The 27994-nt window shown below is 44.5% G+C and overlaps 1 long non-coding RNA gene and 1 pseudogene across 3 annotated transcripts in view; both read right to left on the bottom strand.

Moving 5' to 3' along the window:
- The window catches only part of LOC148777640 (uncharacterized), a 106410-nt gene that overhangs the window by 39224 nt on the left and 39192 nt on the right, over positions 1–27994 (bottom strand). The window lies entirely within an intron of this gene.
- On the bottom strand, positions 833–10399 carry LOC148777641 (cofilin-1 pseudogene; annotated as a pseudogene).

The following is a 27994-nucleotide window of genomic DNA, read 5'->3' as shown; positions in this document are numbered from 1 at the left end:
GTGCTATCCTGTGCATGGTAGAATGTTTAGGAACATCTTCGGCTCCCTCCCACTAAATGTCAGCAGCACGTCGCCCCCCACACACACACCCCCAGGCTGTGAAAATTAAAAATGTCTCCATACATTGTCAAATGTCTCCTGAGGGTCAAAATGGTCCCTGGTTGAAAACCATTTGTCTATTAGGACTGGGGAGAGTGAGATCCCCTGGTAACTCAAATGAGAGTTGCATATGATAACCCTAATAGCGTAAATTAAGTCTCTGGTGCAACAAGACAAGATCAGACAACCTCAGAGGTGAGAAGTGAGATGCTCTCCCTTCTGTGCAGAATGTACAACTAGCTGGTTAATCCTGCTGAATAAAGAAAAAAAAGAACGTGTGACATTTCCAAACTTCTCACCAATTGACATGAAGATTCCCAGGAGATGGTAATTAGTTTCCAACTACACAAAAGATATAATGCATAAAATTTTTGAATTGGGGAAATGCAAGGAGAGAGAGTGAGAGAGAGGGGAGATGGGCAGGGAGAGAGGAAGGGAGGGAGGGAGGAAAAAACACAGAACTCAAAGCAAGAGCTCAAGTTTGTACCAAATTGAACCTTGTACTTTTGAACTGTGTGCGAGTTCAATCAAGTACCAAGTCTAAATCTGTGACAGCAAAATCGTGTCAAATCAGCCAACTCCCCATTGCCTACAGGATAAAATTCAAATAGCCTAGGCTGGCAATCAAGAGCCCGAAGCAATCTGAGGGTTTGTAACCTGATCCCACTGCTGTGACCGCTCCACTGTGTTCCTCTGGTCCACTCACATTTCTATCAAGACACCTTGCTAATTCCTACTGCTGGGCCTTTGCACACGCACGTGCCCCAAGCAGCCTCTCGTGTTTAACCTTCAAGGCCCCCTCCGTCCCCGCCTCATTCATTTGTCCAGTCACCCTCGCATACCTCAGAGCTGGGCTGGGGGCAAGGATGACAGCTAACAGCTCCCCTGCAGTTACCACGGACCGGACGCTGTTCTGAGCATATTTGCCCTGGATGCCAAAGAGGATTTCCTACTTCCTGGGCCACCCAGTGTACCACCCGCTGCCACCCGCCACGAAAAGATGCAGACCTACTGGGGCCAGTGTGCATGTGCCATGGTGACAGTGTTCTTTGGTTCCCATTGTCTTTCAGAGCAGAGGTGCAAAGACTGGACAGCCAGCCAGGACAGAGACAAGTATAAAGAGGGGCCCAGTGCAGCAGAGGGGGACAGTGAGGGCAGGGGTAGGGCGAGGGGAGCCAGGTTCAAGTCACAGGGTGTGGGAGGAGGGCTTGTCAGCCCACAGTGACCTTCAGGGCTGGAGAGAGGAGGGAAGAGGAAGCACATTTTTGCTGCTCCTCTCTCAAGACTTCCTGAAGGTGGGGCTCCCTGTTCTCTGCTGCACGTCAGGCTTTCCTCTGGGCACACGGCTCTCACATACCCACACGTGGGCGAGGTTCAAAGCTTCTAGCACCCGGGTGCTGCTAGTGATTCTGTCCCTAAAGTCTTCTGTTCGCTGGAAATGAGGCCTTGATTCCTGGGTTGAGACACTGGCTTCATAATAACTTCATTCTCCAGACTTGGAACCAAGTTCTCAGAAGAGCTGGCCCCAAACCTCCACCTGTGTGAGTGGGTCTAGTGCTTCTGGCTTCAGCAGCAGGGCTCACTGGAAACCTAACATGGCTTGCATTCATACAGAATGTCCCCCTCACTTCCTTTGCTCTCTCATTTCCTGTTTCCTCTTCTCCCTGTCTCCCTTCATCTGCTCACTGACAAGGAAAAAACAGCACTACTTTCAGGAGGGTCCTCAGGCCCAGCCGGTGGAATGAGCCCCAGGTCTGAGCATTTTGGGGTGTCCACAGCTGGGTCACAGCTGTTTCCCCAAACTGAGCACGATAACCCTGGCCTGTTAGGGCAATTCTAATCCTCTTATAAAGGAGCCTCGTCTGTTTGAGGGTGTTGTGACTTTAGCCAATCAGGTCCGATTCTCCCACTCCAAAAAGAAAAAAAATACAAGAGTGAGAAATATTTGCCCTAAGGTTGTGGAGATGTAAGTCACTGCAAGTAGCATCGCTGGTGAAATCCATATTTTTCGATGGACCCAGCTTCTGATATCTAATCATCTTCCTTGTCCTCCCTCCCAACCCCTCTCTTTCCCAGATCCAATCAGAGTAACACTGGAAAGCAGGATAGAGTAGTTGAGAATGGAGATTTTGGATTCAGACAGTCCTACTCTTTACTCTCAGTGCCATCATCTGGCTACTCAGTTTCCCCGTCTGGAAAATGGGGACAATGATGGCTATGTTGGAGGTTTGCTAGGAGGATCAGATGAGACAATGTAGATGTAAAAAGAAGAATGTTTTATTCATCAGAATTCCTCTTAGGAAGGTAGAGCTGTGTTTGTTGAGAAAATACTTTGCTAGAAGTAAAAACCGAGATCCTTGGGGCCGGAGGTGGGCGGGCCGCTCCCAGCAAGACAAAGAGAGGATTTTGCTTGCAGCTCCAGGGAGGAAGTGGGGGGCCAGGAGAGGCCGGAAACCCTGTGCTCCAAAAGGGACCCTCCCCACGATGCACGCCTCCCTCCACCAAAATCTTAAGTCAGGTTCACCAATTCATGCGATACCTGAAGTAAGTAAAGAGGAAAATAGAGAAGGGGCTGAGTCTTATCTCTGGAGAGCTGTAGGACAAAATCATGACAGCATTTCAGGATGAGCAAGGTAGAGGCAGAGAACACCTCAGGACACAAGACTCAGGGGCCATCTTGGGAAGGGACCATCAAAGGCCATGAATCTCAGAGGCCATGAATCTCAGAACCAGGTTTCTCGGGGTAGGGCGTGCCCACTGACAACCTGGTTAAGCAGGCAAGAAACTGGAGTTCGGTGTTATTATTCCCTGGGTCTTTCCTTGCTGACCTGCAGTCTCAGTTTTGACATCACTTCCTTCAGGAAGCCCACTCTGATTTCCTGAATATGGGTTAGAATCTTCAAATCTGATCCCCTCCCATGTGTTCTCCTCATCCGTGTTTTCACCCTGAGTTATAACTTATTTGGATCTCTGGTCTCCTACTATACCATACGTTCCATCTGGTCAAAGTGGAATCTTTTATACCCTGTGTTCCCAGACCTGGCATGGCACCTTACACATGGTAGGTTTTCAGTGTGTGTGCAGTACATAGTGGTATCGAAGAAAAAGCAGACCCTGGGAATAGGACGGTGAGTTTACCATTAGCCATTTCATCGATCTTTTACTAAGTAGCTGAATGATTTGGAGAAAGCAATGGCAACCCACTCCAGTATTCTTGCCTAGAGAATCCCAGGGACAAAGGAGTCTGGTGGGCTGCCGTCTATGGGGTCGCACAGAGTCGGACATGACTGAAGTGACTTAGAAGCAGCAGCAGCAGCATGGTGTCCTGTAAAAACTAGGTTCATATCCTAATTCTAATATTTAAAAGCTGTGCAACTCTGGGCATGTTACTTAACCTCTCTGAGCCTCACCCGTCTCCTCTGTAAATAGGATGGAAGGTTAGTGTCAGCATGAAGATAGAATGAGAAGATACATAGAAAGTGGTGCCTGACCAGGCTGGGCACTTAGCAGATGTTGATTCCTTGATTCAGTCTCTGACGTTTGGCCTGTCTCTTCCATCCACACCTCCCCACCAAGTCAAAGGCCTCAGCACTTAACAAACTCCTCCTTTGGGCTGCTATTTCACAGTGTTTCTCTTGGACTTATTAAGCACATCCTCTGTATCAGTGTTCCAAAGAAGGAGTTAGCAACCACATCTAGACCCACACCTGTTTTTGTCCTCTCCCTGAGCTAAGAAAGGTTTTTACATTTTTTTAAAAATGGTTGCAGGGGGTGGGGGATTTAAGAGGGATATTTCATGACACACAAAAAATTATTTGAAATTCAAATTTCAGAGGCCATAAATAAGGTTTGACTGGCACCCAGCCACACTCTTTTTCCTATTGTCTGGCTGTTTTTGCACAACAGTGGTGGAGTTGAGTAGTTGTGACAGAGACCGTATGGCCACAAACCTGAAAACATTTACCATCTGGCCTTTTGCAGAAAAAGTTTGCAAACCCAGGGCCCAAGCAGTTCCCACAGCAGATGATTATTAAGCCCTCATGAGCACAGCATGAAGTTGGTGCTATAACTGCCCTCGCTGTGTGTTGAGGAGCATGAGACGGGGAGAGGTCAAGTGACATGTCCAAGGTTATGCGGCAAGTAAATAGAACTGGAATCAAATTCCTACTGCCTCTGACATGGTGTGGTGACTGGAGCAACAGGAGAGAGCCTGTGCCCCTCCCTGGGGAGGCTGGCCTTGAAGGTTCGTGGTCAGGAGAGTAACGGGCTACCGGGAGACTTTAGGTGATCACTCTGGGCTTCCCAGGTGGCTCAGTGGTAAAGAGTCCAACTACCAATATAGGAGACACAGAAGACATGTGTTCAATCCCTGGGTCAGGAAGATTCCCCTGGAGAAGGCAACGGCAACCCACTCTAGTATTCTTGCCTGGAAAACTCCCATGGACAGAGGAAACTGGCGGGCTACAGTCCATGGGGTCGCAAAGAGTTAGACACGACTGAGCATGCATGCACAGTTCACAACTGGCCAATGAACTGAAGGAGGGGGTAGCGTGGGAGAAGCAGCACAGGGTAGGGGTTAGGAACCTGAACTCAGGTGACTTCCCTGGTGGTCCAGTGGCTAAGACTCCATGCTCCCAATGCAAGGGGTCCGAGTTCGATCCCTGGTCAGGGAACTAGATCCAATGTGCCACAGCTAAAAATCCCAAGTGTAGCAAATAAGACCTGGCACAGCCAAATAAAAAAATTTAAAAAAAGAGAGAGTGAGAATATGAATTGTGGAGCTCAGCTTCCTGGGTTTCCTTGCAGCCAGCCACGGATCTGTGTGACCTTGGGCAAGTTACTCAAATTCTCTCTGCCTAGTTAATAGGCTCTAGACTCTCCCTTATGGAGTTGTGAAGATTGGATGGGAAATTGTCTTGTTAAGCTGCCTTTGAGGCACAGAGCAGCCCTGGATGTTGGCTGTGGTCATGCCTATAATTCATTCCTACAAGGAGCTGCTGCTCCTACTCTGTTCCAGGTGCCATTCCAGGCAGTCAGGATACAAAGAGGAAGAAAGACAAAATAACCAGACCTGCCTCCTGCCTGTAAGGAGCAGCCGGTCCACTAAGGTGATGGGAGAGTAAATTGATACCAGGGTGTAAGGTCATGGGGGTGACAGTGGGAGACAGGAAGCACCGCATTCCGGCTCTCCCTAGGGGCTCAGGTTCTCACTCCTTCCTAAACACACCGGGCATTCTGCTGGCTTTGCCCTGCCTCTTCTCCCCAGGCTCTTAGGCTCGCCTGCACAGGGAATGCTCTGAGCTCAGGCAGCCATCCAGGGCCCTGGCACGGAGCTGCGTCTGGAAAACGGTGAAGCACAAATCAGCCCAGGGTACTAGGCCCCTGGGAGAACCTGGGCAGAAAAATAACCTGGCTGCTTCCACCCGCCAAATCACAAAACAACAAAGTCACAGGAAGAGCGATTAATGCCGAAAAGCCTACCGGGTTCCAACCTGGAAACTCTCTCACTGATGTGCCCTGGAGGTACAGTAAGAATCCAGGCCAATTAGGAATGTTATCTTACTATGAGCCAGCATCTCTTGCTTGCCCTGGTATTTTTTTTTTTTTAACAACCATTTGTTTTTGACCTGTCCCTTATAAGTGTGTATTTTTGTGTATACAAATGTAGCTGTGCAGAGAGAAAAGACTGGAAAGAAACACCAGTGACTTTCAATTGGGATGGAGGATGGTATTTGGAACATGGAAGGGAAAAGGGGAGACTGTTTATTTTAGTAACACCTAATTTTTTCCACCAAATCCTCATGCTTGCCCTTCTTCCTTGGGGAGACAAATTTAAGCATATGTGTTTTTCAAAAACTCCCCAAATAATTCTGATATATGCTTCCCTTCCACCTCACCACCTGCCTGATTTATAGTCATTAATATGCATCAGATGTTAACAATAGTTATATCTGAGTGTTAGAATTATACTTAAACTTTTTTTTCCACTTTTTCGCTTTGCTTTCTACCTCGGCCAGTTAGACTAACATAGTAGTTAAGTGTGTTGGTTTTGAAACCAAACTACCTGAGTTTAAACCTAATAGAGGCAGGTAAAGTGTGGCTCTGGAGAAGGCAATGGCACCCCACTCCAGTACTCTTGCCTGGAAAATCCTATGGATGGAGGGGCCTGGTGGACTGCAGTCCATGGGGTGGCTACGGGTCGGACACGACTGAGCAACTTCCTTTCACTTTTCACTTTCACACATTGGAGAAGGAAATGGCAACCCACTCCAGTGTTCTTGCCTGGAGAATCCCAGGGATGGGGGAGCCTGGTGGGCTGCTGTCTATGGGGTCGCACAGAGTTGGACACAACTGAAGCGACTTAGCAGCAGCATCAGCAGCAACTGAATTTCTGTGAGAAGTAAATGATTTAATAAAGTTCTTAAGACAATACCTGGCACATGTGATATTCAGTATAAATTACCCATTATTATTAAAACAAAAGAAGAGCAATGTAGTTTTTAATTGTAGAAAATTTCTAAAATAAAAAATATAATACTCTGCGAGTATAACCCTGCCAGAAAGAGACACATGATATTTAGGGTCAGTGTATATAGAGGTCTGTACTCTGGGAATTTGATTGAGGAGCAGCTAACAGGGATCCATTTATCCAGTTTACTGTTATCAATATTTTTAGGGGCTAAGATATGAGGTTTAGTACTTTGTTTTTATCTGACTGTGACTTTGACACAGGAATTCCCTGGTGGCTCAGCAGGTAAAGAATCTGCCTACATTGCAGGAGTCCCAGATTCGATCCCTGGGTCAGGCAGATCCCCTGGAAAAGGGAATGACAACCCATTCCAGTATTCTTGCCTGGGAAATCCCATGGGCATGAGTCTGGCAGGCTACAGTCCATGGGGTCAGAAAGAATCAGACAAGACTGAGTGATTAATGCTTTCACTTTCACTTGACACAAAGTATACCTCTAATTAAACTTCATACATTTCCCAGGTTCTCGGTCAATGGGGCATCCATCAAACACGTTTATAGTGACTGAGCAGAAAAGTCAGCTCCTAGAGAAATCAAGTAGGTGTGTTGTTTGCCAACTGTGCCCTAGGATGCTACATCTATATATATACATATACATATATATACACATATACACACATACATGGAGAGAGAAGCCACAATATTTGCATATTCTGAATATTACTGAAACTGGATGGCAAGCCTAAGACCTGTTCTCCCCATTTGTGAGATAGGAAAACAGTAGATTCTACCTGGTTCTGTTTTGAGTATCATTTTGGAGGGGGAATAAAGAGAGGTATGAAAGAGTTCTGCAAACTTAAATTTTAAAGTGAGGAATGGTAGTTATGATGAGGAGGAATATTAATGCAGCATAAAAAAAAAAAAAAGCCACAGGGGCTGCTGGCCACGGCAACAGGAAGGAGGTGGCTGGGCTTCCCCTTCCTTCTTGTTGGTTCCAGCCCAGAGACTCCACCCTGGCTGGAGAGAGAAGACTGAGCTTTGTCAAAAGGCACCCCAACCAGTCTCTTTTTTTTGTCAGACATTCAACGGTAGTCTTTGCTTCTAAGCATTTCTGTTTCTTCTCTCCCAGCTCATTTTTGCTTTGGTGTTTCTGTAGCATTATTTAGTAGCAAGTTACAGGCAGCCTAACAGCTAATATTCACTGATGCCAGGCACTGTTCAAAGATTGTAGTAACTCATGTCTCCTCCAAGTAAGTCTAGGAGATAGAGATAGTTGTGTTTTTGTTTGGTTTTATTATCTCCATTTTGCAGAGGAGGAAGCTGAAGCAGGGAGAGGTAAGGTCATTTGCACAGTCCTTGGTGGTGGATCTAAGATGCAAATCCCAACAGTCTGGCAGCAGGCTGTTGATGCTCATGGTCACTAGACTAGAATTCCTTTCAAACTGATGACAATCAAGACAAATGGGAGAACAGGCTCTGGGAAGCCCACCCTATAGCAATCCTGGAAGATCTCAAGTGCCTAGCAGAGGATTTACTGGGACTGGAATGTAAGGCCCTTACCTACCAGCTGAACTCGGCCCTGGGACCCCTTGGGTTTCAGCAGCCCCAGGGAAGCGAGGAAAGAAGAAGCCCAGGTGGTCCTGTTAATCATGGACCCAAACTGTCCTGAAAGGAGCACAGACTGGTAAAAGGTTTTCAGAAACAAAAAATGAAGCAGGATGTTGGTATTCACAGAGACTGTGCATTCAGAATAAGTTTCCACCCCTGCTTCCGGCAATTGGTGGATATGACCGTAAACACATCAGTATCCAGAAGCAAGTTGCCAACGACCCTCCATTTCAGGAAGGATGCCCAGCCCTCACTGCTCGGGGAACAGCTGAGATCAACTGATGCTAGCTGATGTTCTTGGCTCTGACAGTTCCTGGGATCCATTCCTCCAGGATTTTGGATGGCGTACTCTCCAAAGGTGGTCTTTCCTCTCTCACAGCATGATGTAACTCTGAACCTAAGCCTCAAATGGTTTGCAGATTTTCTGGGGTGACTGTTTCCTGTGTTCTGAGATACCAGGTGGTGAGAGCATTCTTCCTGAGAACTGTGGACAGCATTTACATGGAAAGTCGCTCCAAGCAGGCAGGAGGTACCTGGTGGCAAATAACAGAAAACACAGCCCATACTGATGTACACGAGAGAGGGGAGCTTGTTGGCTCCTGTAACTGAACATCTCTGGACAAATTTCAGGTGAGGATGGATATAGTGTCTCAACCACGTCAAACACACAAAGAAATAACCTTTCTTTTTATCTCTTTTCTCTGCTTTCCATGATGTCAAGTTCATTCTAAGGCTGGTTTCTATCAAAGGAACCAGAGGACTACTAGAAGCCTCAGGAAGCCAAGCTTGCTTCCTTGTTCATTTCTAGCAGGAACAGCTGTCCCAAATCACTCAGTGAAAGTCCTGGGTCTCTGATTGGATCATCAAAGGTCACATACCCAACCCCGAACCAATTACTGTGGCCATGGTCAATAAGCAAATCACATTTGAGGAAAAAAAAAAATTATGTGTGTGCTCACTCATGTACATATGTGTGTTTTAATGGAAAGTTCCTTACTGGTCCTGCTTCCATGAATGGCTGCAACTGTGGGACAAGGCGTGAGGTCATCTCTTCGACTTTCCCTTTATACACAGAACTAAAGAGATGAGCACAGCCTTGCTATTATGGTTAGAAGGTGGTAGTATGGGAAGGAGGAGAAATAAGTGGGGAGCAGGAGAGTGTCTCTGAAAAAATACAGACCCTCCCTGAACTGCAGTGCTAAGGAGGCACTTGGTCTGCTTTACCTCAGGAGGAATCAGAAGATTAAAAGTGGTTTAGGAAGACCACGGAGAAAGCAATGGCAACCCACTCCAGTACTCTTGCCTGGAAAATCCCATGGACGGAGGAGCCTGGTGGGCTGCAGTCCATGGGCTCGCTACAAGTCGGACACGACTGAGTGACTTCCCTTTCACTTTTCACTCTCACGCATTGGAGAAGGAAATGGCAACCTACTCCTGTGTTCTTGCCTGGAGAATCCCAGGGACAGGGGAGCCTGGTGGGCTGCTGTCTCTGGGGTCGCACAGAGTCGGACACGACTGAAGCGACTCAGCAGCAGCAGCAGGAAGACAGGCTACCAGGAATGGAGGGAGAATGAGGAAGGTCCACGGGGAGGGGGCTGTCTGGTGACTAAATAAAGAGATTGTTTTCCCCCAAATGGAATCCCCCAGATCCCTCAGGTCAGGAAGGGGCCAGCCTGCAACCCCAGTGGGTAGGTCTGGGGCTGCCCTTTACTCCAGGCAGGGAGTTGGAGGGGGCCCACCAAGGCTGCCCTCCAGGGAGAAACAGAACTGTCCTTCCCTACTCACTTTCTCTGCTAGGGTAGAGTAGTCCTTGACTTCCTCATATCAGTTTGCTCATAATTCATGCTTGATCCCCTTCAGTTTCTTCTTGATGGGGTCCTTGGAGCTGGCATAGATCATTCTGCTCTTAATGAATGCAGACTCAGGGGTCCAGAAGATAAGTACCAGGTCCTCTTTTCACTCTCCTCGGTCTTCTAGTTGGCATCATAGAGGATGCGGTGGCCGTCCTCCTCCGGTGGTGCCCTGACTAAGTGGGCAAGTGGTCATCATCAGCCTGGTCTACATTACCTACCAGGATCTCCCGGCCCTCCTCCCAGAGGATCTTCTTGTCCTTACTCAGAAATAAGAGCACCGCTTTCTGTGGTTCTTCACCTCAATGGCTTGTTCACCTACATGTCAACAAATCCCTGATGCTGCCCTCAGAGACAGCCACACAGGAGGCCATGTTTCCAGAAGAGAGAGGGATATGGCAAGGTGAGCCAGAGAAGACGGGAGCCCTGCACTGCTGAAGGGAGCTGACTCAAGACCATGATCACTTTCAATCAACCTCCGCCTACATCTGGGAAGTAAGCACCACACCCACACCAGTACACTGTTCCTTTAATTTCTGACATGACTTCTGCAGTCATTTAAAATACCAAATATGGCTCAAAAGAGGAATAAAGAACATAGTAGGCCGCATCCTTCTATTTGTTCAGATCAGAACCTTGCAATCATTCTTGACTGCTTCATTTCCCTCACTCAGTCCTACTTCCAATCATCAAGCCCTATTAGCTCTACTACAAAATGGATCTAGAATCTGACCCCTTCTCACTTTATCCTTGATGTCACCCTGGGCTAAGCTATCATCATCTTCCATGAAAATATTGCAATATCCTCCTGCTTGGTCTCCTCCTCCTTACCCCCGACCACTTCATCCACAGAGAAGCCAGGGTAATCTTTTTTAAATAGTAAGTCATGTCACGTCATTCCTCAACTCAAAACGCTCCAGTGGTTCCTGTATCACTCCAGAGAAAAGTCAAAAGGCCTAACAATTGCCTGGGTGACCCTCCATGGTCCAGCTTGTTACCTCTTCAATCTCATGTCCTGCTGCTCTCCCCTCACTCACTCTGCTTCAGCCAGACTGGCTTCTTGCTACCTCCTCAAAGTACCAGCTTATGTCCCTGCCTTTAAGTCTCTCGTATGTGCTGTTCCCAGAGCCTGCAACACCCCTCTTCCCAATATCTTCCTTGTTCATCCCCTTGGTTCACAAGTGATATTATCAGAAAGATGCTGCATGAGCACCTTGTGTGAAAACACACCTAGTCTCTCTTTAAGCCACTGACCTTGCTTTATTTTTCACAGCACTTACCATTCCCTAAAATAGTTAAGCATTTGTTTATGTCATTTTTCCCCCCTCTAGAATAAAAGTTCTGTGATAGCAATGCTATTCACCATGATAGCCCCAATATCCAGAATGGTGAAGGCATTCAATGAATAGTCATTGAAAATGAATGAAAGATTTTTAAACAAATAAGGCTCAAAAGAGGAAATGGCTAAGAAATGAAAAAAATGTTCAACCTTTTCAATAAGCAAAGAAATTGGCAAATTCCTTGTTGGCCAAGATGATATTTTTGCCTACTAGATTGGCAAGAAAAAATCAAATAATAAATTCATTGCTGTTGATAAAACAGTGGAACTGGTATTTTCACATATTATTACTCTCAATGATTTATTTAATAGATATCTATTGGGTACCTACACCATTGTGCAATTTTCCAATGCACACTCTAACCCATAATAAGGTTCAAAGTCTATGTAATCATCAGGATAAACTAGGTTAGCTGTGATAACAAATTAACTCTACAATCCCAGTAGATTATCATAACAAAGGTTTACATCTTACTCACTGAACTTACTGATCTCAGATTGGTTATGAGGTAGTATTTATTAATGTCACTTCCCTTCACATATCATCGGCCAGAACTAGTCACTCCTACCCAATGGCAAGTAGGCTAAGAAATGAGGTTTCCTACTTGTGCAAAAGAAGCAGAGAAACAGATATGGGTAAATATTTTGACTATCTATCATAACCTTTGATCAAGAAATCTTATCACCCCACTGGAATAATCTAAAACAGTTAAAGAGCTCATTAAGAAAAAAAAGTTCATTGATGTTTTATTTATTATTTTGACAGACTGAGAGAGTCTTAATGTTGAATAATGAAGAAGTAGATAACAGAACTGCAGTTCATCCATATAGTAGATATTGCAGTCATAAAATGATAATGAAGTATATATAATATAATTATAAAATAGTAAGTAAATATTAGGAAATAAATGAAATGCATATGTGATTATACCACATTAAAAATATACCTAATAAAAATATCCTAAAAAATATACTAGAATGTATTCATTTAACAAATATTCTTTCTGCAAATACTTCCTAGATGTTATGTCCTACAGATTCAGAGGTTAAACATACTGTTTGGCCTAGAGATGTGACAGTCTTTTAAGAATATATAGGCTGGACTAGAAGAAATCCCTGTTTAAGATCTGAATAGTTACTCTAATAATTTTATGATTGCAAATAAGGGTGAACTTTTATTCCATTTTGACTTGATATTTTATACATACACACACAAACACAAATGAAATATCACTCAACTGTAAAAATACTCTTGCCATTTGCAATAACATGAATGGACCTAGAGGGTACTACTCTAGGTGAAATAAGGCAGCTGGAGAAAGATAGATACCATATGGACTCATTCAGAAGTGGAATCTAAAACACAAAACAAAGAAAACAAAAACAGACTTGTAGATGAAGAGAAAAAGATTAGTGGTTGCCAGCCAGAGAGATGGGGTGAGGATTAAATAGGAGAAGTGGATTAAGAGGTACAAACTTCCAGTTATAAAGTAAATAAGCCTTGGGAATTGGAATAAACTATAAGGAATATGGTCAATAATATTGTAAGAATTTTGTATGGAGTTACAGACTTCATATGGTTACTAGACTTAACACAGAAAGTATTTCATAATGTATGTAAATATCCAATCACTTATGAGCACACCTTAAACTGACATAATATCATATGTCAAGTATTTTTCAATGTAAATAAATAAGGCACAAATTCAGAGAAAGTACTCTGTAAGAAAATATGTATTTCAACATTCAGCTGCAACTACACTGTAAGTCGAAAACACCTCCATGAATTTTGAAAAGCATTAACTATGAGATGGTACTACCCCACTGAAGACCAGTGGCCTTCACCATCTGGTCTGCCTTCCTCTCTCTGACCTCAACACCGTTACGTACTTCACTCACTCTGCTCAGCCTTACTTGTTCTCCCTACTGTTTCTGGGCCACATAAGGCATACTCCCACCTGGGCTCTTTGCCCTTGCACTCTTTCTTCAGGGAGCCACATGGCTCACTCCCTTTCTTTCAGGTCTTTGCGCGAGGGTCTCTCTTCCTGTGGAGACCACCACTCTTTTTAAAATACCAACCTTTCTCTCCAGAGAGCACTCCTGCTGCCCACCTGCCTCCCCCAACTTAGTCTCCATACCACCTATGATCTGACACACTAGATATTTTATTTCTATGATATTGTCTGTGTCTGCTCCATGATGTCAGAGGCTTTTTACTGTCTCCCCATTATTTAAACGGGTATCTGAAACAGCGGGTGTTCGACAAATCCTTGTTGAATGCATGAAAATGAATGAAGGGTCGTGAGCGAGTGAAGGGACTGCTGCAGACACTTAGCCATCACAGCGCTCTTCCTGAACGAATCACCTGCCTCCACTCCTCTGTATCTCACTCCTCCCCCAAACTTCTCTCCCACACGCTTTCCACTGGATATGCTCTCCATCCGCCAGTTTCACGCTTGATCTGGCTTCCTCCAACCTTCACATCACATCTGGATTAGGGATTTGCCTCACTCCTGGGTATGATCGTATTGCGACAGCTTCCTGGCAATGCCCGTATTGTCCTCCTTTTCACCCTTCGTCCTGGCTCCTTCCCCTCCACCTTCCCAAACACTCTGTAGCTTTGTCTACAAATGTACTTCCCCGAAAATACCCATCCTTCCAGGGTAGGCAAATGCCTCCTTCTTCCTCAAGAACTCCTGATCCACCATTCAGAAGTTAGTTTCATGCTTCAGAAACTTTGTCATTATTTGTAACCCTTCTGCTCTCCTTATAGCCTTTGCTGTGCAAAATCTTGGGTTTTGCCAAGATTTGCCTTCCTGCCAGAGTTTAAATTAGGGTCAGGGAGTAAGTCTTACTTGCTCTTGCTTCTCCCATGGAACATGGAAGATGGTCGATGAATATTAAAATGAGATGACTTATGTCAAGCCCTTTTATAGTTCCTGGCACCTGATGAATATTCAGTCAGGGCTGGCCGCTAATACGAGTTAGTACACAAGGGAGGCAGAGTTTGGTTATGCCCAAAAGAGAAATACAATATTTGATGTCTGCTAGGTGGGTTTTCAGAGGCTGTGATATGTCAGGGTCCTTATTTCTCACTGCTTGTGCCTCTTCCCACCTGTAGCAGGTGCCCCAGTTTCCCTGGCCCACCTGAGTTCCCCTGCAGCTGTGGACAGCTCCTGGGCCGACCAGCCAACCCCTTCTCATCTCAAGTGCCTAGAGAGGTCTTTGTTCATGCCTGTCACAGGAGCTCACTAGACGGTTTGTAAACACAAGCCATAGATGAGGGAGAGGATGCTTAGTGCTCTGGGGCCAACTGTCAGCCACACAAATGGGACTTACTGGAGAAATGCCCCAGCCTCCTCGATTTCAGGGGTACAGTGCTGAGACATGTTCCACCTTTTTTCTCAGAAGGTCCCCACCAGAACTGAGTGCCTTTTTCCCTGACAATAACCTGATTTGGGGATTTCTTTCTGCCCTGACTTACCTCTCCTACTTCCTTGATTGTGCCTTCTGGATCACTCCTCCAAACTACATACATTCAAGTCCTGCTTTGCGGGAAACCACCATCATTCAGCATTTCTAAAGGGATGGCTGCCCGACCCCTTAGTTTGACATGCTCCCATCCAGACACACCTTCCCTATGGTCTATCAGCTCCAGCTTCCTGGCATCAGACACATCAATGGTGGGGGGAGGAATCCTTGAGCCATCTTCAGAGACAAAAAATGGAGGCGGAAGGTACATGTCGAGTTTACCTTAGTCTCTATCTTTATAGAAACTGCCCCTAAGAAATGGTTGCAGTAAATTACCATGAAACAAAGCACACACACACACACACACACACAAAGCCTTACTCTGTACTCTCACCCTAGGTGTGATCAAGCACGTGGACCTCTGTAAGGACACATCTGTACTTTATGGAGATCATCATGCTGTGAAGACACAAAGGATGACCTGGTTGGTGGCTCAGTTCTGGTGCTGTGTGTGTTCGTTCTGTGTTCTTCAAAGCCTGGTCCTTCCCGCTGAGCATGCGACTGTAGATGATATCCCTCAGCTCCCTTTGTATTAGAGGTAGACATGACTGAGTTCTGTCCAGCGGAAAGTGGACAGAATTGAACTCCCAGGACTGGACATTAAAACCCTCCCATGGATGATCCTCTGTGTCTCTACTGATCTACTGCCTAGAAGCTGAGGATTCCTTGCCCCCAGGGCATGGCAGGACTCCACGTGGCAGTAGCCTGAGGCCATGAAGCATCATGTAGAGGATGCCTAACTGACTTGACTGTGAGAAGAAATAACTTTTATTGGATTAAGCTACTGAAATGCCAAGGCTTGTTATAGCATCTAGAGCTGTGCCAAGCAATGCACCATTGGTACCTAGAAGTGGAGTACTGCCACAATAAAAACCTAAAATAATATCGTATTGACTTAGCAGTTGAGTGGTAATTGGTGAGGAAAGTGACATAATAGGCTGGAAAGAAGGAGAAGTGTTTTATAAAATGCTGCCTTCAGTGGCAGACAGCAGGTCTGCTAAGCCTTTAGTTTCAGGGGAGGTGGTTGGGAAGAGCAGAGTAAGAGGGTGTGTTGACCCTTCCCAGGGCCGGGACTAGGATGAGGGGAGTGAGGCATCCAGGGCCCAAGATTAAGGCGGCAGCTACCTGCACAACTCTGCTCTTAACAATGAATTACAGGAAAGAGACACGTTCAGGAATGACTAGCTAATTTTTGAAAGAAGAGAAAGAGGCTTGAGAATCCAGAAACACAGGATCCCAAGGGATATAAAAGCCTACTACGTTTGGATCCCATATAGTAAGATTATCTGAGAGGCAAAGGCACTTTGTGACTCACACCTACTAACAAAGATCTGAGTAAGAGTGTGATTTTCCCATTTGCTTATTATCTCAGATACTCTCAAGATAGCCACTCAAGAGAAAGGCATTAATGAGGAAGCAAAGAAACAGGTGAAACTTGAAAAATTCTATATGGGAAAAAACTTTTGTATGAACTTCTGATCATGGAATTATTGAGAATCAAAGATTGGAGGTTTCTAAGTTTTTAGAGAATTATATTGTCAATGGAAAAATGAGCCTAGATTTAAAGGTCTTTGACAGTGAGGGCCTTGCAGCAATCCTTGAGTCTCCAAACTTGTTCAAGCAGGAAGTGGGCTTCAAAAGCCATGCAGTCCTCAAAGAGGATGGGCCTCCCCAGTATTCCATAGGTTCCTACTGGTTGGCCATGGAGGATAACAGTTGAGGAAGAGCCTTCCAGAGAGCAGAGGTGCAGCACAGAGAGCAAAGGACAGGGAAGGGCATGATGAGAAGGGTGCAGCCAGGGAACTGACTCTCACACCAGGACGGGGCCGCCACATAACACGCTCACATCAGGACTCCGCCATCACCAGGGATGTGTGCTGTGTCTCTCCCACTCTTTCCTTTCCAAAGGGGCATGTGTATCCCTTTATCTCATTCTTGCCCAACACTTTATATGGGCTATGGATGGGGCAGAGACAGCAGCTTGTCCTTTCAAGTCAGAGGTTGATGGACAATGAGGCAAACACTCCATCTTGATGGGAAAAGTCCCCATTCCACCCAGAAATCCTGAAGTTTAGCTGAATGTAATGACTGTAACGGAGTAGGCAATGGCATCCCACTCCAGTACTCTTGCCTGGAAAATCCCATGGGCGGGGGAGCCTGGTAGGCTGCAGTCCATGGCGTCGCTAAGAGGCGGACACGACTGAGCGACTTCACTTTCATGTTTCACTTCCATGCATTGGAGAAGGAAATGGCAACCCACTCCAGTGTTCTTGTCTGGAGAATCCCAGGGACGGGGGAGCCTGGTGGGCTGCCGTCTATGGGGTTGCACAGAGTTGGACACGACTGAAGTGACTTAGCAGCAGCAGCAGCAGCAATGACTCTAAAGGACATTGGGTCATCTCCTCTGGGGAGGGGACGAGTGTGTCATCTGTGTGGGAAGAGGGGTTAGGTGAGTAAGGTTATTTGGTAACCAAAGGACAGGCTGTGGCAGATACATAGTTCACCAAGACCATTTCCTCTTTAACCTGGAAATCCAGCTAGACCGTATTTCTTAAACATTAGCATTTAGATGAGGCCATATGTCTGAGCTTTGGCAAATGTCATAGCAGAATATGTGCACTACTTTCAGGCCTCATCAATTAAAAACAAAAAAATTCTCCTTTTTTGTTCTCCAGTTGCTAGCTGAAAGAGAAGGATTTGGGGGCTCTTAGGGTATTGGACGGAGAAGGCAATGGCAAGCCACTCCAGTACTCTTGCCTAGAAAATCCCATGGACAGAGGAGCCTGGTGGGCTACAGTCCATGGGGTCGCTACTAGTTGGACAAGACTGAGCAACTTCACTTTCACTTTTCACTTTCACACATTGGAGAAGGAAATGGCAACCCACTCCAGTGTTCTTGCCTGGAGAATCCCAGGGATGGCGGAGCCTGGTGGGCTACTGTCTATGGGGTCGCACAGAGTCAGACACGACTGAGCGACTTCACTTTCACTTTTCACTTTCATGCATTGGAGAAGGAAATGGCAACCCACTCCAGTATTCTCGCCTGGAGAATCCCAGGGACAGAGGAGACTGTTGGGCTGCCGTCTATGGGGTCACACAGAGTTAGACACGACTAATGCAACTTAGCAGCAGCAGCAGCAGAGTATTGGAAATCTATTAGAGTAAAGAAGTTTGGGTCCCTGAACCTCCTCATCAAATATCTGTAGATGAGTTTATGGGATGAGAAATAACCATCTCTTGCTGCTGCTAAGTCACTTCAGTCATGTCCGACTGAAGTCGTGGCTTGCCATTGCCTTCTCCGAACCATCTCTTAGATTAAGCCAATAAAATATTAGGGTTTCTTTGTTACAGCAACTCTCACTGCCCTCATACAACCTATCTTATTGCTTTGTTATCAGGATCGAGTGAGTTAATATGAAAAGTGGCGCCTGGCACCAAATATATGAAAAAGGGTGTTCTATAAGTCTTGGCTCCTCTCATCAGCTTGAGAACAGGCAAAAATTTGTCATGAACTATGGCTTGGCAGAAAGCAGCAGCACCAATGGAAAGTAACAAAATTCAGCATCAGAAAGTCTTGAAGTCTACAGTAGCAGATCCATATCCAGAGACGTACTTGGGTACTTATAATACCTAGTCTAATCTGTCTGCTGAGCCAACCCTAATTTCCACGTCTTTAGTGCCACATAAGTTTAAAGCCAAAAAACTATTTACCTTACAATCCCTCAAACAAACCCAGGACAATGTGTGTTATGCAAATATCCAGGTAACTTAAAACACTTAGCTTCATAAAACTGAAAGAAAGGTAAATACTTCCAATACTGCCTGCCACTGCAGCGGAAAGTGGAAACCTATTTCTACCCATAGCTGCTGAACTTGCTGAGTTTGGTCCCCTACCAACCTAAGGTTTAAAAAAGAAGGAAAGAGAAGATAAAGCATGCCATAACCTCTTTGACCACATTCTAAAAGCAAAGTCAATTATTGACACATTTTGCTTACATTCTGAAACAAGTTTTTTTTTTTTTTTTTAAAGAAAAACTTGCTATTTCATATCAGAATTGTAGCTTTGTGATATTTTGAGAAGTTTCATTTCATTCAGTGTGACATATACTAGTTAAGGGCCTGGCACATGCATGGCTGTTTTTATGCATTTCTGCAAAAGGTCATAATTATAGAATATATTGTTTCTAATAGGCAATATGCTTACTAGGACTATAAGGAATGTTGTACCATGTAAATAAGCAGAAAGGGAACCGTTACAGAAAGAAGATGCTACTGACATAAGAAACAAGAACAATGTTAAAGTCCTATGGTCTTATCAGTCAATGACAGCTGTTTGTGGATCTAAAATTCTTTAATCAGACCCCAAGAAACTGACTTAAAGATTCCAATTCAATGAAAGGACAAGATTATTGTCAGCACCCAAGGCCATCTTTAGTTCTTTGGACAACCTCTCCCAATTCACCCAGCCATCAGCTCTGATCTGGTTTATTCACTGCCCTCTACAGTTAGAATTTCAAGGTCAGAGATGAGCACCACTTCAGAAGGTCATAACCCCTTAACTTTCCACCAAGCTTCCCTTCCCAATTCAAAGTCCCAGGTAATGGTCAAAGTCATTCATTGTATTCTCTTTAGGTTTCAGGAACATAAATGACCTAGACCTTTGCCATATAATTGAATGACAAAAGATTAGCATTATTATATAAAGAATTTCTACTAGTCAATAAGAAAATGAAAATATTCCTAAAATATGTAAAAGATACAATAGCAAATTCACAAAACAACAGTCAATAAACATTTGAAAAAATTGATTTTTACTGGTAATCACGTTAATATAAGTTAAAATAACAGATACAATATTTCTTCTCTCAAAAAAAGAAAAAGTTTAGAAGAGGAAAATATATAGTACTACGAGGGAGTTCAGAATTAGGCACTTTTATAGATTGTTATAAGAAGTATCAGTTCAGTTCAGTCGCTCAGTCATGTCCGACTCTTTGTGACCCCATGGATTTCAGCACACCAGGCCTCCCTGTCCATCACCAACTCCCAGAGCCTATTCAAACTCATGTCCATCGAGTCGGTGATGCCATCCAACCATCTCTTTCTCTGTCGTCCCCTTCTCCTCCCACCTTCAATCTTTCCCAGCATCAGAGTCTTTTCAAATGAGTCAGTTCTTCGCATCAGGTGGCCAAAGTATTGAAGTTTCAGCTTCAGCATCAGTCCTTCCAATGAATATTCAGGATTGATTTCCTTTAAGATGGACTGGTTGGCTCTCCTTGCAGTCCAAGGGACTCTCAAGAGTCTTCTGTAACACCACAGTTCAAAAGCGTCAATTCTTTGGTGCTCAACTTTCTTTATAGTCCAACTCTCACATCATACATGACTAATGGAAGAACTATAGCTTTGACTAGATGGACCTTTGTTGGTAAAGTAATGTTGGAATGAAAACTGACCTTTTGCAGTCTTGTGGCCATTGCTGAGTTTTCCAGATTTGCTGGCATATTGAGTGCAGCACTTCCACAGTATCATCTTTTAGGATTTGAAATAGCTCAACTGGAATTCCATCATCTCCACTAGCTTTGTTTGTAGTGATGCTTCCTAAGGCCCACTTGACTTCGCAGTCCAGGATGTCTGGCTCTAGGTGAATGATCACACCATCGTGATTATCTTTGTCTTGAAGATCTTTTTGTACAGTTCTTCTGTGTATTTTTGCCACCTCTTCTTAATATCTTCTGCTTCTGTTAGGTCCATACCATTTCTGTCCTTTATTGACCCCATCTTTGCATGAAATGTTGCCTTGGTATCTCTAATTTTCTTGAAGAGATCTCTAGTCTTTCCCATTCTATTGTTTTCCTCTATTTCTTTGCATTGATCACTGAGGATGGCTTTCTTATCTCTCCTTACTGTTCTTTGGAACTCTGCATTCAAATGGGTATATCTTTCCTTTTCTCCTTTGCCTTTTTCTTCTCTTCTTTTCTCAGCTATTTGTAAGGCCTCCTCAGACAATCGTTTTGCCTTTTTGCATTTCTTTTTCTTGGGGTTGGTTTTGATTGCTGCCTCCTGTACAATGTCACAAACCTCTGTCCACAGTTCTTCAGGCACTCTAGAACTGAAGTGCCTGATTAGATTTATCAGATCTAATCCCTTGAATCTGTTTGTCACTTCCACTGTTAATCATAAGGGATTTGATTTAGGTTATACCTGAATGGTCTAATGGTTTTCCCTACTTTCTTCAATTTTAGATTAGCACAAAATTTTTAGAGGTCAATGTGTCTTTATAAAGCAAATGAATTGAAACAGCATATATCTTTGACATAACATTGTTTAACCTAGTAATTGTTTTCTAGGAAACAATCATGGCTATGAGAAATTTTAGTTAGAAAGAGGGTTACTGCAGAGTTGTTTATCTTTGTTAAAAGTTGGAAATAAAGGCACATCTCATAAATATTGCAGGGTCAGTTCCAGACCACCACAAAAAGCAAATATTGCAATAAAGTAAGTCACATGAATTTTTTGGTTTCCCGGTGCATATAAAAGCTATGCTTGCACTATACTGTAGTCTGTTACATGTGCAACAGCACTGTGTTGTAAAAAACAATGTACATACTTTAATTAGAAAACATCTTATTGCTAAAAATTTCTAGCCATCATCTGAGCCTTTAGCGAGATATCTTTTTGTAATAGTAACAAAGATCACTCATCACAGATCACCATAACAAATACAGCAAGGAAAAATTTTCAAATATTGTGAGAATTACCAAAACATAACGTAGAGATAGGACATGAACAAAAGCTGTTGGAAAAATGGCATTGATCAACCTTGATGCAGGGTTGCCAAAAAACTTTAATTTGGAAAAAAAAAAGCAAATCTGTGAAGCTCAATAAAGCAAAGCAAAATAGAACAAGGCATTCCTACAAATTAAATGTCCAACAAGATCAGATAGATAAATGAAGCTACATCATTTTATAGACTACCGTGTAACCACTCAGAATAATGTCATAGAATATGCAGTGACCAGAAAGATGTACATGGTCTATTCTTAAGAGGGGGAGAAAGCAGAGTACAAAGAGATATACACAAGCATCTGGTTTGTGTGTGCGGTTATGTATGTTTCTAGCTATATCTATTAATATAATCATTTTCACACCCATATTTAGAAGGATCCTTCCCAAAAAGCTAACTGGCTATCTCTGGGTGTTAAGATGGGTTCTCTGACATGATCTTATTTAATTCTCACTACAACCCTATGAGTTAGGTTCTGTTTTCTCCTCTTTTGCTGCTAAAGAAACCAAAGCTTAGAGGGGTTTAGAAACTTCCCCAATATCACGCAACACATGAGAGGCAGGGCTGAGCTCAGATTGTTTGACCATAAAACCTGCATTATGGTTCTATTAAGGAAAACGCAGTAAGTATCTGTGATGTTAAATTTATTCAATATAAATAATAAGTACTATACCATTTAAGACCAGCTCCTTCCTGCCTTTTTGAACGTAAAATAACCACTCTTTAATGAAAAGACAGAGATTGCAACTATTTCATTTTATAATTAAAAGTTGATAACCTAGAATGTCCCTGATGGCTCAGGAGGTGTGGATTCGATCCCTGGGTCAGAAGGATCCCCTGGAGAAGGAAATAGCAACCCACTCCAGTATTCTTGTCTGAAAAATCCCATGGACAGAGGAGCGTGGCAGGCTATAGTCCATGGGTCACAAAGAGCTGGACATGATTGAGCACAAGCACACACGACCTGGGACTTTCTCGGTAGTTAAGAATCTGCTTGCCAATGCAGGGGATGTTGTTCTGGGAAATTTCCACATGCCACAGGGCAACTAAAAGCCCATGGGCTGTAGAGTCCATGTTCTGCAACAAGAGAAGCCACGACAATGAGAAATCTGCACACCGCAACTAGAGAGCAGCTCCCGCTCGCTCTCAGCAACGAGGGAAAGCCAGTGTGCAGCAATGAAGAACCAGCACAGCCAAAATTAAATTAATTAAATTTAAAAAGTTGATGTGTGCTGTGCTAAGTTGCTTCAGTGGTGTCTGACTCTGTGACACTATGGACTGTAGCCCACCAGGCTCCTCTGTCCATGGCGTTCTTCAGGCAAGAATACTGGAGGGGGTTGCTATGCCCCCTTCTAGGGGATCTTCCTGACCCAGCGATCGAACCCCCATCTCTTAAGTTTCCTGCATTGGCAGGTAGGCTCTTTACCTCTAACACAACCTGGGAAGCCCCCAAAAGTTGATAACCTGATGTCAATTTTTCTCATTTTATTTTTAATTGCACTGGTACTGAAATTCAAGTTAGGGAGCCATGGGTGAATGGGGGGACAGCATCCATGAACCTCATGAAAATAAATGTAAAATGATGTGCATATGACTACATGCTTTTTTGCAGGGAGAGTCTCCATAGCTTCCTGACTGATTCTCAAATGCACCCAGGTGAAAGAGATTAAGAGCCTCAGCCTCTCTGAATTTTTTTGACCTTTCATAATGCAACACACACTTCCATCAGGGAATGGCATCCCATCCCCTCTCCCTTTCCTGAGACCATCCTTTATGAGTTATCTTCTCCCTCTCTCTCCTTTATACCTTCCATCTCCCTCTCTCTTCTGGTGCCTTCTCATTATCCTACAACTATTTTCCAGTCTCCCTAATTCTTAAAGGAAATATCCCCTGAGGTCCTACCTTTCCCCTAAACTATCATCATCTTTTCATAGAGCCCAAAGACACTGAGGATCGACCCTAATTCAGCCCCTGGAAACATAAAGATGAGAGAGACAGACAAGGCCTCTGTCCTCCCTTAAAGAACTTCACCTTTAGAAAAAGGTGCGAAAGAGTCACCTTATCAGCTAAGAACATTTTGAACAATAATTGGAAACCCCACTAGGTGTGGCTTAAACTCCCCTCACATAACAGGAAATCCAAAGATAAGCAGTGATTGGCATTAGTTGTCATCCAGGGCCCAAACTTTTTCTATTTCTCTGCTCTGGCACCTTTAGCATGATGACTTTGCCACCATGCCTGTCATTCATAGTCACAAGACGGCCACAGCAACTCCAGGATTCCACTTTCAAGGCAGAAAGAAGGAAACAATAGAACAACTGTGTCTATCTCTCCTGTGAGGAAAGCAAACGCCTTCCCTCCAAACATACCAGACTTCCTTCTGTTTCATTGTGAGGAGGGAGACAGGAAAATAGGCCTCTGACATTCCTACATCTGCCTGGAAGCAGCAAGTTAAAGAGGCAGCTGAGAGTGGCTGTGAATTAGCCCAGAAACGGAGTCATCCAAAACACATAATTGAACAAATAAATACAACAACTTAAAAAATAACAAGGCCTTGACTCTTCATTCCTTCAGTGTGGACTATGTGTGTTGACTTCCTTCCATTCCTATCAAAACGAAGGGAAATGAGTAATTTTATAGAGAACTTGACAAGCACTACATCAGCCAGGTGACCAAGGTCAACATCAACATTCATAAATCAAACCAGATCTACCCTGGTGGCGCAGTAGTTAAGATCTACCTGCCAATGCAGGAGACACGGGTTCAATTCCTGGTCTGGGATCCACTGGAGCAAGTAAGCCCATGCACCACAACTACTGAAGCCTGTGCCCCTACAGCCCATTCTCCGCAACAAGAGAAGCCACGGCAATAAGAAATTTATGCACTGCAACTGCTCGTTGCAACTAAAAACCAGAGCAAAGCAACGAAGATCCAGTGCAGCCATAAATAAAATTTTAAAATATTTTTTAAAATGTTTGGGCATAAATCAAACCAGGTTGTAAGTCATAATGTGACAAAAATGGCACTTAACTCTGTGGTTTTTCTCCTCCAAAATCCAGAACCCCAGAATAATCATGAGAAAGACATCAGAGCGATCTCAATGGAGGAATATTCTACATAATACCTGACATGTACTCCTCAAAGCTGTCAAGGTCATCAAAAACATTGCAGCCAAGAAGAGAAAACTAAATGTACTGTGGTGTCCTGGATGGAATCCTGGAACAGAAAAAGGACATTAGGTTAAGATGTATTGATACTGGTCCATTTATCATGACAAATGTTCTACACTAGTGTAAGCTGTTAGTAATACAGGAACTGGGGGCAGGAGTAGAGTGCATGGGAACTCTTCATACTATCTTTGGAATTTTTCTATAAATCTAAAGCTCTCCTAAAAAATTAAGTCTTATTTTAAAGTAATGAAGGCTATGAAGCAAATAAAATAGGGTAATGAGAGAGAGAAATGGGGGAAGGGAAAGTTTAGAAGGATGGTCAGAGAAAATCTCTGAGGAGGTGACATTTATTTCCAGACCCAAATGCTTCAAATAGGCCATGTGAAGAGCTGGGGGAAGAGCATTTCAGGCAAAAGGAATGGCAAATTGAAAGCCTGAAGAAGCTTAAAGAAGAGAGAAGACCTAAAGTAAGTGAAAGGGCAGGTGATGAGGTTGGGTGGCCAGACAAGACTGAATGAAGTCTTTAACCTCCTCAGGTCAAGTTTTGGATTCAACAGCATACAAATGTTAAATAATAATAACTGTATTGGTCTCCTATTGCAGCTATAACAAATTACCACATAAGTCAAATTAATGGTTTAAAACAACCCAGACATATTCTCTTGCAGTTCTATAGGTCAGAAATCAGACACGAACTTCACTGGGCTAAAGTCAGGGTAGACACAGGGCTATGTTCCCTCTGGAGGCTCCAGGGACAAACGTGTTACCAGTCCTTCTAGAGGTCACCTGCATCCCCTGGCTTGCAGCCCCTTTCTTCATGTTCAATGCCAGCAATCCCAGCACGCAAACCTCTGTTTCCATCATCACATCTGACCCTGCCTCTCCTCTTTGACTTATATGAACCCTTGTGATAACATTGAGCCAAACCAGATAACCCAGGAAAATCTCCCCATTGCAAGATCTTTAATGGCTCAGATAGTAAAAAAATCACCCGCAGTGCAGGAGACCTGGTTTGTTCCCTGGATCAGGAAGATCCATTGGAGAAGGGCATGGCTATCCACTCCAATATTCTTGCCTGGAGAATTCCATGAACAGAGGAATCTGGTGGGCTACAGTCTGTGGAGTTGCAAAGAGTCAGACACAACTGAGCAACTAACACTTTCACTTTTTTCCCACTTATCACGCCTACAAAGTTCCTTTTGCCAGGTAGTGCTCACATGTTCCAAGAACTCGGACAGAACATATTTGAGGGGCCATTGCTTAACCCATAATAGTAATAATGACAACAATAACTAACACAACTCAACCCATAATATTGCTTTTACAGAGATTTTAGCTTAGCAAGGAGCTCTATGGGAAATATATCATCACACAATTAAATATGAAAATACCATTTGTGGCAAGCGCTCTAACGGTAACAAGAAGAATAACAGATTCTAATGGGAGAAGCTAAGCTAAGGTTGAAAGCGGTGGTTAGGAAACATTTCTGAGGAAGGGATAGATACATTGAGGGCTGAAAATCCTCCAGGCTGGAGCATTCCTAGACAGGGGAATGACAGATAGGGAGCCCCAAGCTGAGGAGAAACCTGATAAGAGACACATACAAGAGGCTTCCCAGATGGCGATAGTGGTAAAGAACTAGCCTGCCAATGTAGACATAGGAGACATGGGTTTGATCCCTGGGTCAGAAAGATCCCCTGGAGGAGGGCGTGACAACCCACTCCAGTGTCCTTGCCTGGAGAATCCCATGGACAGAGGAGCCTGGTGGGCTCCAGTTCTTAGAGTCGCAAAGAGTCAGATACAACTGAAGTGATTTAGCATGCTGCTGCTAAGTCACTTCAGTCGTGTCCGACTCTGTGTGACCCCATAGACGGAAGACCACCAGGCTCCCCCGTCCCTGGGATTCTCCAGGCAAGAACACTGGAGTGGGTTGCCATTTCCTTCTCCAATGTGTGAAAGTGAAAAGTGAAAGTGAAGTCGCTCAGTTGTGTCCGACCCTTAGCGACCCCACAGACTGCAGCCTACCAGGCTCCTCCATCCATGGGATTTTCTAGGCAAGAGTACTGGAGTGGCTTGCCATTGCCTTCTCCGCATGCATGCACATAAAACACTCTCCACAAAGGCTGGCTGGAGAAAACCTGAGAATAGTCTCTCTGCATCACTTCGGTAATCTGAATTATGTTGAGTAGGAAATTCAGTGACTCCTCAGCATCTGAAAGGAGGAAGGTCTGTCTTATCATCAGGTTCTCCTACTGTGTGAGCGATCGTTTTGTGTCCTCTTTTCCAGGACCACATTGAGTGAGTCAGATTTCATCGATTCTCTTCTCCCTTCGGGATCTAGCTGAGGCTGCTGGGTGTTGTGTCTGACTGAGCAGATGTGATAGAGTCCATCTATCTATTTCCAGTTTGAAACATTTGAGAAAAACATGTCATATTGATGAGATTTCTGGACTAGTGGAAATCGAGGGAGTGTAGGATTTCAGTCAGTGCCGCTGGAATCACTGCAAGTTTTCAGCACGACACTGTTTTGTGAGCAAACCTCTGAGAGTTTGCTTTTATACTTTCCACACCCCTCCTCCACAGGTCTCCAAAACTCAGCGATCCTAAAGGGAGTTAAGACTTCCTGCAGCAGTAGACAAAGCACTGAGTGTTAGCCGCTCCACCAGGTTCGGATTACCTCCGATGGCGACGGGGCCACAGCCTGTGGCCTGTATTCTCAGGGCTGCATGGAGAGAAGGGGACGGCCGGTGACCCTGGAAAGGCTGTGCTGGGCCTGGGTGTGGTGGGAAGTCACCCTCCCTCTTCGGGGACAAAGCGTCCCACCCTAAGCCGGATGGTGGCATATCTCAGCCCAGCCTCCCAATTTTACCCACCAGCCCCCCGTTTCCCATATCATCCGAGGTCACAGAGACCCAAGCCAACAGACGTGACTGCACAGCCCCGCAGGAAGTGAGAACTGTGAGAATAAGGCTGGGCCGCCCCCCTGCACAGCCCGGAGAAGCTGTCTGTGCACCCAGCCGGCCAGGGCTGCTTCCGGGCCGGTGTCCAGGTCTGCTCAGGAGACCCAGGTGCGGGTGCTGGAGTTGCCCCCCTCACCACCACCCTGCATCACACTTTCCAGGAAGGGGTGGGTGGGGACGGGTGGTAG

The sequence above is a fragment of the Moschus berezovskii genome, chromosome 6, assembly GCF_049115385.1.
Source record: "Moschus berezovskii isolate FMDL1 chromosome 6, NW_MosBer_1.0, whole genome shotgun sequence".
Lineage (NCBI taxonomy): Eukaryota > Metazoa > Chordata > Mammalia > Artiodactyla > Moschidae > Moschus > Moschus berezovskii.
The sequence above is the reverse complement of the archived record's forward strand: the minus strand, read 5'-3'. Positions and strand labels throughout refer to the sequence as shown.